The 14,340-nt window shown below is 36.8% G+C and overlaps 1 protein-coding gene across 3 annotated transcripts in view; it reads right to left on the minus strand.

Annotated features, from left to right (window-relative positions):
* The window catches only part of STRADB (STE20 related adaptor beta), a 35,557-nt gene that overhangs the window by 13,108 nt on the left and 8,109 nt on the right, over positions 1 to 14,340 (minus strand). The gene's annotated exons all lie outside the window — the stretch shown is intronic.

Raw genomic sequence — 14,340 nt, forward strand, 5'->3', positions numbered from 1 at the left:
AGAAAAACATACAACAATTTTTTTTAATTTTAAAGTAATAACCTGTAAGCCTGTCAGGAAGGCTAGAGCACAGAATAAACTGAAGCTTACAGTTCACTGCTTGAAAAAAAATGGCAATAGGTTACCAGATAATGGACTAAAATCAGGCTAATCAACCTTTTCTTTGCTTCCATCTCATTGATTAAGGAAATAGACTTCTTTAAAATAGAAGGGGCACATGTGTTATAAATAAGTAGCTGAATTCTAAAACTGTTTTAAATAAGTTCAAAGCTACAGGCCAGACATAATTACATCTAGGATATTAAGTGTGCAGATGTAGTAAAACTGAGAAGAATGAAAATAGTAAAACATTGACTCAATTTTCAAAAAAAGCGTGAAAACTACAAAGGGGTAATAAGTCTTGATGCAGTTGCCCAGTAAAGTCTAAAATCAAATTACTACATAGATGAATTATAGACACTTAAGAAAACAACATGGTAATCATAAGAAGACAGTATAGGTTTACTACGAGTAAATCATCCTAAACTAAGCTCACTTCTCTTTTTGATTTGATGACTAGAAAATTAGAAAGCAAAAAATCATGGCATGGTCAGTGTTCAAGGGAAGATGATAAGAATAGGAAGATCCTAAGCTCACTTCATCCCACAGACACAGCTAAATAACCCGTATTAGTGTAAATAACCCAGAAAATGACCTAAAGACTGGCAGAACAGACCTTCCACAGCTAATTGTACAGAAGAGACCACATCAAAAAAAAAAAAATGGTAGGACGTGCAGACATATGGTCTGGAACCAAACTGACCCAGAAGACTATCTGCAGGAGGGAAAGACACCACAAGCACAGAGAAAGGAGAGAGGCACATGGGTGGCTCAGTTGGTTAAGCATCCAACTTCAGCTCAGGTTATGATCTTGAAATTCATGGGTTTCAGTCCTGCATTGGGCTCTGGGCTGACAGCTCAGAGCCTGGAGCCTGCTTCAAATTCTCTGTCTCCCTCTCTCTCTGCTCCTCCCCTGCTTGCACTCTGGTCTCTCTGTGTCTCTCAAAAATAAATAAATGTTAAATTATTTTTAATAAAAAAAAGGAGAGAAGCAGACCCCACACCAGGCATGGGTGACCAGCACTGAGAAAATGAATCCCCACATTATATGACTTTGAAAACCAGAGAGGCTTAACTTCATGAGTTTTGTCAATCAGTGGAGCTTGACACCTGATAATTTCAAAATCAGCAGGCTCAGCTCTGGGAGAGCCAGAGCATAACAATCACACTGAGATAAGGCACTAAAGTAGTAGTTTGAAAAACACCTGTGGTATATAGAAAGATTTATTTTCTAATTTCTGAAGATGTTCTAGAGGGGCAGGAATTTTAGGAGACTTACCCAAGAACAAAAGAGCTGGAGGTGCCATTTCTCTCCCCAACCCCCAAACTAAAGACATGGGACACCCACAAGAACACTCTCCTATGAGCTCACTAACAGCGTGCCCCACCCCCATGTTCTCCTGTAGACCTGAGTTCAGCAGGAGTCCATCCAAGGCAGTGTCACAGGCATGGCATTGAGCAAGCAGCCCAGACAGTAGCCAGTACCACTCCAAAGTGACTCCTGCTGTAGGGAGAGGGGAAGATAACCACACATACCACTCTGATTCTGACCCTAGCAGTGGGTGGGGGCAAACATCTGGTCTGACTGCAGGCCCCACCCACCCACAAAAGCTTCTCAAGGGACAACACCAGGATAGCACCCTGCAGTCTGGTACGACCATAGCCCTGACCCACCTTAAGTCCAAGGCATCCTCAAACTCACCATTCAAAATACAAGGACTAAAACCTGCCAACAACAGGAAAAGAGAACCACTGCAGATCACTGGACTAAAGGCAAACACAGCTTACCCACAAGAGGGAGCACAAAACACATATAGGAGACATCCCTAAAGCACCTGTTTCTAGTGAATAGGGGACACTGCACTGCATAGCACTATAGAACCTCTTCTTCAGATGGCCACTACTTTCAAGAGCAGGAGACACAGCTAACTTTCCTAACACAGAGAGAGAGAGTTAGAAAAAATGAGAAGACAGAGAAATATGTTCCAAATGAAAAGGCAGGACAAAGTCACAGCAAAAGAGCTAAACAAAGCGGGGATAAGTTATATGCCTGATAAATAATTTAAAGTAATGGCCATAAAGATACTCACTCGACTTGAGAAAAGAGAGGAGGATATCAGTGAGACCCTCAACAAAGAGATAGAAAATATAAAAAAGAACCAAACAGAGATGAAGAACATAATAATTCAAATTAAAAATACACTATAAAGAATAAACAGTAGACTAGAGAAGGCAGAACAGATCAGTGACCTATAACACAGAGTAATAAAAAATAATCAAGCTGAACAGCAAAAAGATGAGAATAGATTAAGGGAACTCAGTGATACCATCAAGCCCAATAACATTTGCATTACAGGGATCCCAGAAAGAGAAGAAAAAGGGGGCAGAAAATTTATTTGAAGAAATAATAGATGAAAATGTCCCAAATCTGGGGAAGGAAACAGAAATCCAGGCAGGCACAGAGAGCTCCCCAACAAAATCAATCCAAGGAGGTCCACACCAAGACATATAATTAAAATGGCAAAAGGCAGTGATAATAAGAAAATTTTATAAGGAGCAAGAAAACAGTTACATAAAAGAGAAACTCCATAAGACCATCAACTGATTTTTCAGCAGAAACTTTTCAAGCCAGAAGCAAGGGGCATGATATATTCCAAGTCCTAAAGGAAAAAAACAAAAACAAAAACTGAAACCAAGAATACTCTATCCAGGAAGGCTATTTCTTCAGAATAGAAGAGATAAAGAGTTTCCCAAACAAAAGATAAAGGAATTTATAACCACTAAACCAGCATTACAAGAAATGTTAAAGGGTATTCTTTCAGTGGAAAGGAAAGACCATAAGCAGGAGTTAAAAAAAAAAAAAAGGAGGCACAAATGCAGTAAAATTAACTATATCTATAAAAATTAGTCAAAGGACTCACAAAATAAAAAAGATGCAAATTATAAGACCAAATACATAAAAGGTAGGGGTGAGAAGAGTGAAAATTTACTGCTTTTAGGAAGGATTCAAATTTAAGCGAGCATCAACTTAATATAGACTGCTATATATAAACCTAACAGTAACCACAAATCAAAAACCTATAATAAATAAGCAAAAAATAATCTAACCATATAAAAAGAGCCATCAAACCATGAAAAGCACAAGACCAGAGAACCACAAAATCAACAGTGAAACAAGTAACAAAATGGCAAAAAGTACATACTTATCAGTAATTACTTTGAATGTAAATGGGTTAACACTACAGTCAAGAGACATAGGGTAGACAGGAGAGTTTTGCAGGGCCTCAGTTCCAGCGGAGGTGGTGACAGGTATCATTTCACAAGCAGACCAGAGTACACCGAGTTAAAAGTTGCCACATTCAGGCCAGAGACCAAACACTGCCCATACTAGGCAAGGAGAACCTCTGCAGATGACTGTCTTGAAGAATAGAGCAGCCAGAACATAACAGCAGAGCGCATGAAGCACATACTAGAGACATTTCCTGAAGTGGCAGGCCCTCAGCACTACGTGACCTCTTGTTCATGGCCATTACTTTAGGAGCAGGAGACATAACTTGCTTTTCTAACACACATGAGCAGGCAGAGATTTAGACAAAATGACAGTGGAATTTTTTCCAAATGAAAGAACAAGGTAAGGCCACAGCCAGAAACCTAGGCAAAACTGATATAAGTAACATGACTGATGGAAAATTTAAAGCAACTCTCATAAGGATATTCACTAGGCTTGAGGAAAGAGTGGAATACAAGAGTGAGACATCAGAGATGAAGAGTATAATCATCAAGATTAGAAACATGCTTGATGCACAATGAACACGAAGCTAGAAGAAGCAGAGAAACAAATTAACGACACAGAAGACAAAGTAATGGAAAACAATGAAGCTAAACAAAAAGAGAAAGAATTATGTAATATGAGAATAGACGTAGGGAACTCAGTGACTCCATCAAATGGACTAACATTTATATTATAAGAATCCCAGAAGAAGGAGATATAGAAATGGGCATGAAATTTATTTGAAAAAATAATAGCTGAAAACTTTCCTAATCTGGGAAGGGAAATGGACATCCAGATCCAGAAAGCAGAGAATTCCCATCAAAATCAACAAAAGTTGGCCAACACCAACACATTGTAATTAACTTTGCAAAATACAGTGATTAAGAAAAAAATCTTAAAAGCAGCAAGACAAAGGAAGTCAGTAACTTACAAGGGAACACTCATAAGGCTAGCAGGAGATTTTTCAACAGAAACTTTTCAGGCCAGAAGGGAGTGGCATGATATATTCAAAGTGCTAACTGGGAAAAATGTGCAGCCAAAAATACTGTATCCAGCAAAGCTATAATTCACAATAGAAGGAGAGACAGAGTTTCCCAGACAAAGACTAAAGAGGTTCGCAACCACCCTCTTGCACTGTTGGTGGGAATGCAAACTGGTGTAGCCGCTCTGGAAAACAGTGTGGAGGTTCCTCAAAAAATTAAAAATACAACTACCCTACAACCCAGTAAGAGCACTACTGGGATCTGTCCAAAGGATACAGGAGTACTGATTCACAGGGGCATATGTACCCCAGTGTTTACAGCAGCACTTTCAAAAGAGCCAAATTATGGAAAGAGCCTAAATGTCCATCAACTGATGGATAAAGAAGATGTGGTTTTTTTTTTTTTTTTTTGCAGACCCCCCTTCATTTTATTTTTTTTCAATATATGAAATTTATTGTCAAATTGGTTTCCATACAACACCCAGTGCTCATCACAAAAGGTGCCCTCCTCAATACCCATCACCCACCCTCCCCTCCCTCCCACCCCCCATCAACCCTCAGTTTGTTCTCAGTTTTTAACAGTCTCTTATGCTTTGGCTCTCTCCCACTCTAACCTCTTTTTTTTTTTTTCCTTCCCCTCCCCCATGGGTTTCTGTTAAGTTTCTCAGGATCCACATAAGAGTGAAAACATATGGTATCTGTCTTTCTCTGTATGGCTTATTTCACTTAGCATCACACTCTCCAGTTCCATCCACGTTGCTACAAAGGGCCATATTTCGTTCTTTCTCATTGCCATGTAGTACTCCATTGTGTATATAAACCACAATTTCTTTATCCATTCATCAGTTGATGGACATTTAGGCTCTTTCCATCATTTGGCTATTGTTGAGAGTGCTGCTATAAACATTGGGGTACAAGTGCCCCTATGCATCAGTACTCCTGTATCCCTTGGGTAAATTCCTAGCAGTGCTATTGCTGGGTCATAGGGTAGATCTATTTTTAATTTTTTGAGGATCCTCCACACTGTTTTCCAGAGTGGCTGCACCAATTTGCATTCCCACCAACAGTGCAAGAGGGTTCCCGTTTCTCCACATCCTCTCCAGCATCTATAGTCTCCTGATTTGTTCATTTTGGCCACTCTGACTGGCGTGAGGTGATATCTGAGTGTGGTTTTGATTTGTATTTCCCGGATAAGGAGCGATGTTGAGCATCTTTTCATGTGCCTGTTGGCCATCCGGATGTAGAAGACGTGGTTTATATATATAATACTATTTGGCAATGAGAAAGAATGAAATCATGCAATTTGCAGCAATGTGGATGGAACTGGAAGGTATTATACTAAGTGAAATAAGTCAGTCAGAGAAAGATAGATATATATTTTCACTCATGTGTGGAATTTGAGAAACTTAACAGAAGACCATGGGGGACAGGAAGGGAAAAAAATAGTTACAGACAGAAGGGGGGGGAGGCAAACCATAAGACACTCTTAAATACATAGAACAAATTGAGGGTTGATGGAGAGGTGAGGGAGAGGGGAAAATGGGTGATGGGCACTGAGGAAGGCAGTTTTTTGGATGAGCACTGGGTGTTGTATATAAGCGATGAACCATGGGAATCTACCCCCTAAAACCAAGAGCACACTGTACACACTGTATGTTAGCCAATTTGACAATAAATTATATTAAAAAAATAAATAAAAAATAAAGTAAAATACAACCTCCAGAAAAAAATAAAGGGGTTTGTGACTACTAAACCAGCCCTGCCAGAGGTATTAAAGGGGACTCTTTGAGTGGAGTTGAGGGGAGACCAAAAGTGATGGTATAAAGGTAAGAAACACAAAAGAAGTAAAAATGCATATCTCTGGAAAAAAATCAAAGAACTCACACACACACACACACACACACACACACACAAAGAATATAAAATAACACATACCTAAAATGAGGGGAGGAGAGGAGAAAAGAATGGGTTCACACTTAAATGACCAGCAACTTAATATACATGCTATATGAAGAAGAGGTTATAAACAAACCTAATGGTAACCATAAATCAAAAACCACATGTATGGGCATTTGGGTGGCTCAGTTACTTGAGCATCTGACTTGATTTCAGCTCAGATTATGGTCCAACGGTTCATGGGTTTGAGCCCCATGCTGGGCTCCACATTGACAACATGGAGCCTGCTTGGGATTCTCTCTCTCCTCCTATCTCTACTTCTCTCTCTCTCACTCTCTCAAAAATAAGCATTTATTTAGATATTATTTTTTTTTAATGTTTATTTAGTTTTGAAGGAGAGAGAGACAGAGAGTGAGTGAGGGAGGGACAGAGAGAGGGAGACACAGAATCTGAAGCAGGCTCCAGGCTCTGAGCTGTCAATGCAGAACCAGACATGGGGCTTGAACTCATGAAGTATGAGATCATGACCTGAGCCAAAGTCAGACGTCCAACCGACTGAGCCACCAAGGTGCCCCCCAAAATAAACATTTAAAAAAAACCCCACAAATAAATAAGCAAAGAATAAAGAAAAGACTTCTAATATATCACTACAGAAAATCAGCAAACATGAAAAAGACAAGTAAGGATCAGAGGAAAGCTCCAGAAACAACCACAAAACAAGTAACAAAATAGCAATAAATTTATATCTATCAATAATTACTTTGAATGTAAATGGACTAAACATTCCAATCAAAAAATATAGGGTGTCAGGAGGGAGAAGAAAACAAGACCCATCTTGCTGCCTGTTAGAGAAGAATTTTAGACCTAGAGTCACATGCAGAGTGAAAGTGAGGGGTTGGAGAAACATTTATTACGCAAATGGCCATCAAAAGAAAGCCAGAGTACCAATACATGTATTAGACAAAGTAGACTTTAAAACAAAGACTCTAAGGGGACAAAGAAGGATTCTACATAATAACATAAGGGATACTCCAACAAGAAAATATAACAATTGTAAATATTTATGCACCCATATGGAAGCACCCAAATGCATAAAACAATGATTAACAAACATAAAGGAACTAATCGATAATAATACAGTAACAGTAGAGGACTTTAATTCCCCATTAACATCAGTGAACAGATCATCTAACAGAAAATAAATAAGGAAACAATGACTTTGAATGACACGGTGGACAGAGGGATTTACCAGATATATTCAGAACAATCCATTCTCAGACAGCAGAATATGCATTCTTTTCAAGTGTACATGGAACATTCTCCAGAAGACATCACATAATAGGCCACAAAATAAGTGTCAACAAATTCAATAATATCAAAGACACATCATGCACCTTTTCTAACCACAATTGTATGAAACAAGAAGTATAAGAAAGAACACAAATATATGGAGGTTAAATAACATGGTACTAAACAATGAGTGGTACTAAACAATGAATTCTTTATTGAATTCTTTCAATAAAGAAATCAAGGAGGAAATAAAAATATACATGGAGACAAATGAAAATGCAAACATAAAAATCTTGGGGATACATCAACAGTGGTCTAAGAGGGAAGTTTATAGCAATACAGGTCTGCCTCAAGAAGCAAAAATAATTCTGAAATAATGTAACCTTACCCTTAAAGGAGCTAAAAGAAAAAGAAGAAGAAGAAGAAGAACCCAAACCTAACAGAAGGAAGGAAAGATTAGTATAGAAATAAATGATATAGAAACAAAAACTATAGAACAATGAAACCAGGAGCTGGTTCTTTGAAAAGTCAACAAAAATAAACCTTTAGTCAGATTTATCAAAAAGAAAAGAGAAAGATCCAAAATAATAAAATCACAAATGAGAGAGTAGACATGACAACCAACATCAAAGAAATACAATTATAGGAGGATATTATGAAAAGCTATATGACAACAAATTGAACAACCTAGAAGAAATGGATAAATTCCTAGAAACAAATAAGTTACCAAAATTGAAATCAGGAAGAAACAGAAAATTTGAACAGATCGATTACCAGCAAAGCAACTGAATCAGTAATCAAAAACCTCTCAACCAAAGTCCAGGGCCAGACGGCTTCACAGGCAAATTCTAGCAAACATTTAAATAAGAGTTGATACCTATCCTCTCAAACTGTTCCACAAAAAGAAGAGCAAGGAAAACTTCCAAATTCATTCTATAACGCCGGCATTACCCTCATACCAAAACCAGATAAAGACACCACAAAAAAAGAGAACTACTGACCACTATCTCCAATGAACATAGTTGCAAAAATTCTCAACAAAATAACAGCAACAGAATCCACCAATACCTTAAAAAAAATCACTCAGTACAATCAAATGGGATTTATTCCTGGGATGCCAGGGGAGTTCAATATTCACAAATCAATGTGATACATGGCATCAATAAGAAAGAGCAAGATTAAAAACCATGTAACTTCAATAGATGCAGTAAAGCATTTGACAAAATACAACAATAATGATAAAAACCCTCAACAAAGTAGGTTTAGAGAAACACATCTCAACATAGTAAAAGCCATATGTTAAAAACCCACAGCTAACATCATGCTCAATGGTGACAAACTGGGAACTTTTCCTGTAAGATCAGGAGCAAGATAAGCATATCCATTTCCATTACTTTTATTCAACATAGTACTGGAAGTCCTAGCCACAACAATCAGACAACAAAAAGAAATAAAAGGCATCCAAATCGGTAAGGAAAAAGATAAACTTTCACTATTTGCAGATGACATAATACTACATACAGGAAACCCTAAAGACTCCAAAAAACTACTAGAAATGATGAAAGAATTCAGGAAGGTTACAGAACACAAAATCAACAGACAGAAATCTGTTGCATTTCTCTACACTAAAATGATATAGCAGAAACAGAAATTTAAAAAACAATCCCACTTACAGTTGTACCAAAAATAATAAAATATATAGGGGTGCTTGGGTGGCTCAGTTGGTTAAGCACCTGACTCTTGGTTTCGACTCAGGTCATGATCTCATGGTTTGTGAAACAAAGCCCTGACTCGGGCTCTGTGCCGACAGCATGGAGACTGCTTGGGATTCTCTCTCTCCCTCTCTCTCTGTCTCTCAACTGCTCACGTGTATGTGCTCTCTCAAAATAAATAAACATTAAAAAATATCTAGAAATAAACTTAACCAAAGAGGTGAAAGACGTGTACTCTGAAAACTATAAAAAAACTGATGAAAGAAATTAAAGATGACAAAATGGAAAGATATTCCACACTAATGGACTGGGAAAACCAATACTGTTAAAATGTCCATACTACCAAAAGCAATCTACAGATTTAATTCAATTACTACCAAAATTCTAACAGCATTTTCCATAGAACTAGAACAAATAACCCTAAAATTTGTGTGGAAACACAAAAGACCTCAAATAGCTAAAGCAATCTTGAAAAGGAAAAACAAAACTGGAAGTATCACACTCTCAGCTATAGTAATTAAAACAGTATGGTACTAGTAGAATAACAGACACATAGATCAGTGGAACAGAATAGAGAGCCCAGAAATAAACTCATGATTAGTCAGTTAATCTATGACAAAGGAGGCAAGAATATGCAATGGGATAAATACAGTCTCTTCAACAGTGTTGGAAAAATTGGACAGCTACATGCAAAATAATGAAACTGGACCACTTTCTTATACCATACACAAAAATGAATTCAAAATGGATTAAGGAACTAAATGTGAGACCTGAAACTGTAAAAATCCTAGAAGAGTGCACAGGTAGTGCACTAATGTAACACTGTATTTACCTGATATTAACCCATAGAAACATTTTTCTGGATATGTCTCCCAAGGCAAGAGAAGCAAAAGCAAAAAATAAACTGAGACTGTATCCAAATAAAAAGCTTCTGCATAGCAAAGGTAACAATCAGCAAAATTAAAAAGCAATCTACTGAATGGGAAAATAGATTTGCAAAAGATATATCCATCAAAGGGTTCATCTCCAAATATATAAAGAATTTATATAACTCAACATTCAAAACACAAATAATCCTATTTAACAATGGGCAGAGGACAGGAAGAGTCATTTCTCCAAAGAAGACATACAGATAGATGGTCAACAAACACATGTAAAGATGCTCAACAGCACTAATCAGGGAACTGCAATTTAAAACCACTAAGAGATATCACCTCATACCTGTCAGAATGGCTAAAATCAAAAACACAAGAAACAAGTGTTAGCAAGGTTGTGGAGAAAAAGGAACCCCTTGCACTCTTGGTAGGAATACAAACTGGTACAGCCACTGTGGAAAGCACTATGGAGGTTCCTCAAGAAATTAAAAAAAGAATTACCATATGATCCAGTAATGCCACTACTGGGTATTTACCCAAAGAATATGAAAACACTAATTCAAAAAGGTATATGCATCCTTATGTTTACTGCAACATTATTTACGATAGACAAAATATGAAAGACACCCAAGTGTCCACTAATAGATGAATGGATAAAGAAGATGTGCTATATATACACCACAGAATATTATTCAGCCATAAGAAAGAATGAAATCTTGTCATTTCTAACAACATGGTTGGATCTAGAGGGTATACTGCAAAGTAAAATAAATCAGTCAGAGAAAGACAAATACCATATTATTTCACTGAAATGTGGAATTTAAGAAACAAAAGAAATGAACAAAGAAAAAAAAGAGACAAACAAAAAACCAAACTCTCAAATATAGAGAACAAACATGTTTACCAGAGGGGGGTGGGTCAGGGGACTGGTGAAATAGGTAAAGGGGATTAAGAGCACATTTATCATGATGAACACTGAGTAACATATAGAATTGCTGGAGCACTATATTTTACACTTAAAAGTAACATAACACTGTATTTTAAGTACACTGGAATTAAAAAAAAATCATGGCAGGTTCTTGTTCATGTTAAATTTTTAGTAACTTCCTAAAAATTCAGAGGACCTGCTTAATGACTAATCTGCAAAGGAAATCATGAAATCAATTTCAATAAAATACTTAAAAATTAACTTAATCAAGAAGTGAAAGTTGTACAATGAAAACTACAAAACATTGCTAAAAGAAATTAAGGAAGACATAAATAAATAAATGGGAACACATTTCATGTTCATTGATTGGAAGACTTAATATTATTAAAACTTCAGGGACCCTGAATGATTCAAATAATCTTGAAAAGAAGAATAAAATCGAAGGACCAACTCTTCCTGATTTTGAAACTTATTATAAAGCAATGGTAACCAAAACAGCATGGTACTGAAATAAAGACAGAACTATAAACCAATGGAAGAAATAGAGAGCCCAGAAATAATCCCTCACATCTATGGTCAAATGGCATTCGGCAAGGGTTGCCAACACCATTCAATAAAGCAAGGATAGTATTTTCAGCAAATCGGCTAGAAAAAGTGTATATCCACATGCAGAAGAATGAAGTTGGACCCTTATCTAACACCATACACAAAAATTAACTCAAAATCAATCAAGGACTTAAATTTAATACCTAAAACAATAAAACTCTTAGAAAACATAGGACAAAAGCTTCATGACACTAGATTTGGAGATGATTCCTTGGATATGAGAGCAAAGATGTAAGGTTTAAGTAAAAAAAGAAAAGCAGACCAAGCGGACTTTGTGTAAATTTTTAAATTCTGTGCATCAAAAAACACACATCAACAAAGTTAAAAGGCAACCCATAGTGTGGGAGAAAACATTTGTAAACATCTTTTAAGGTGTTAATATCCAGAATATATATAGAACTCCTAAAATTCAACAACAAAAAAGCAAACAACCCAATTTAAAAAAGGGCAGAGGACTTGAATAGAGATTTCTTCACAGAAGACACACATGTGGCCAATAAGATGAAAAGGTGCTCAACATCACTAATCATTAGGGAAATGTAAATCAAAACTACGAGATACCACCTCACACCCATTACATTGGCTACTATCAAGAAACAGAAAATAAAGAGGTGTTGGTTAGAATGTAAAGAAATTGGAACTCTTATGCACTGTTGGTGAGAATGTAAAATGGTAGAACCAGCGATGAAAACAGTATGGTTTCCAAATTAAATTTCAAATTAAAATGGAATACCATATGTATGATGCAGTAGTTCCACTTCCGGGTACATACCAAACAGAACTGAAATTAGGGTCTTAAAGAGATATCTGCATATCCGTGTTCATAGCAGCATTATTCACAATAGCCACAAAGTGAAACCAACCCAAGTGTCCATCAGCAAATGAGTGGATAAGCAAAATGTAGTATATACACACAATGCAACATTTTCAGCCGTAAAAAATGAGGAAATTCTACAATTTGTTGCAACACAAATGAACCTTGAGGACATTAAATGAAATATAATTCAGTCACAAAAAGGCAAATACAGTACGATTCCACTTATATTAGGTACTCAGTGTAGTCAAAAATCATAGAAACAAAGCAGAATGGTGGCTGACGGGAGCTGGGGAGAGGGGAAATTGGGAGTTATTGTTTAATGGATACACAGTTTCAATTTTATAAGATTAAAAGAGTTATAGAGATGGATGGTGGCAATGGCTGTGCAACACTATGAATGTATTTGATACCACTGAACTGTACACTTAGAAATAGCTAAGATGATAAATTTTATGTAATACGTATTTTAGCACCAGGCCAAAAAAAAAAAAAGAAAGAAAAAAAGAAAAAGGGCAGCAGCACCTGTGGAAGTATCCTGAGTGTAAGACCTCTCTCTTGGTAACGGCAAGGGGATAGGATAACAGCAGACACTGCACTCTGAACACTACTCAATCTGAAGGATAACACTTAAATGAAAATTAGGATTGGATACTATATCCTATTTTATAAAAAGGCAGACTAAAAGACTTTAGAATATTAGTGACTAAAAAGCGAAATGAGGAAAATGAAGAGAACTGAAATAGGATCAAGATACATATATAAACAAGAATAACTGGGATAGCTTGATTTTGTAGGAAACATGGCATTTGCAAGGCCCGTTCCATTTTATAGTAAGAACTGCAAAATAAAGTAAGGATTAAGGAGGAAAGGACCCCAGAGAAATATTTATTCCCAAGCATGTTTTTAAAAATATTATTTAATATATCAGGCATTGCCCTGGGAAGATACAGATGAAAAAGACAGGATGCATGTTTTATGGGAATCATGTTATACTTAGAGATATATATCAATCATTGTGAGACAATGTAATAAATATCATTTTCTGGGAATGTCTAAGGTTTGTAGAAGCATAATGGAATAAAAAGTACAAGAGGATAGGCTTCAAAGATGTGATACTTGCGCCCACCTGCACAAATGAGGAGGAATTTTGGAGGAAAAAAAAGGAAAGTATTTCAATCAGAAAAAAAAAAGAGTATGCACTAAGATTCAGTAGCAAGAAATGAAACTCAAAATTAGATATATTCCACACCATTAAGAGTCCTTAAACCATGCTAAAAAGTTTAGGCTTTATCCCATAGGTTTCAGGAAAGCAATGAAAGTTTTAAAGTTGTAAAGTGACACATACAAGTAGGCCCCTTACTGGTCACAGTGTTGAATACTGATCTGAGTGTGAGAGGAGGTTTATCTAGAAAACTAGGGGCAATGCATCTACCTGCAACTGTCCAGGTAAGAGACGATGAGATTCAGGTAGTAGCAGTGATGAGGTGAAGGAGGAGATGGACTCAAGGGCATTTCAGAGACAGACAGAAGAGACTGTCTGTATAACTAGATGTGAGGAAGAGGTAAGTGTCAGGATAACCTCAGTTTCTAGTTAGGGCGACTTAGTAGAAAGGTTTTCATTAGCCAAAGAAAGAAATCCAATGGATCAGAGAAGTTTGATATTCTAAGGGTTTACTCAAACTGCATAGAGAATGCCTATGAAAAGTCTAATTGGAGGCATTCTATAGACACATCTAGTGGCCAGGAAAGAGTGTGGGGTTTAGGTGAAAATTTGAGAATCACCAGCCCTGCTTGATGCCAGAGTCCCTTGGTGACCTGAAGAAAAATCTGAGGTAGCAACTGAAGCCTATGAATAGGTGAGACT

The sequence above is a fragment of the Neofelis nebulosa genome, chromosome 2, assembly GCF_028018385.1.
Source record: "Neofelis nebulosa isolate mNeoNeb1 chromosome 2, mNeoNeb1.pri, whole genome shotgun sequence".
NCBI lineage: Eukaryota > Metazoa > Chordata > Mammalia > Carnivora > Felidae > Neofelis > Neofelis nebulosa.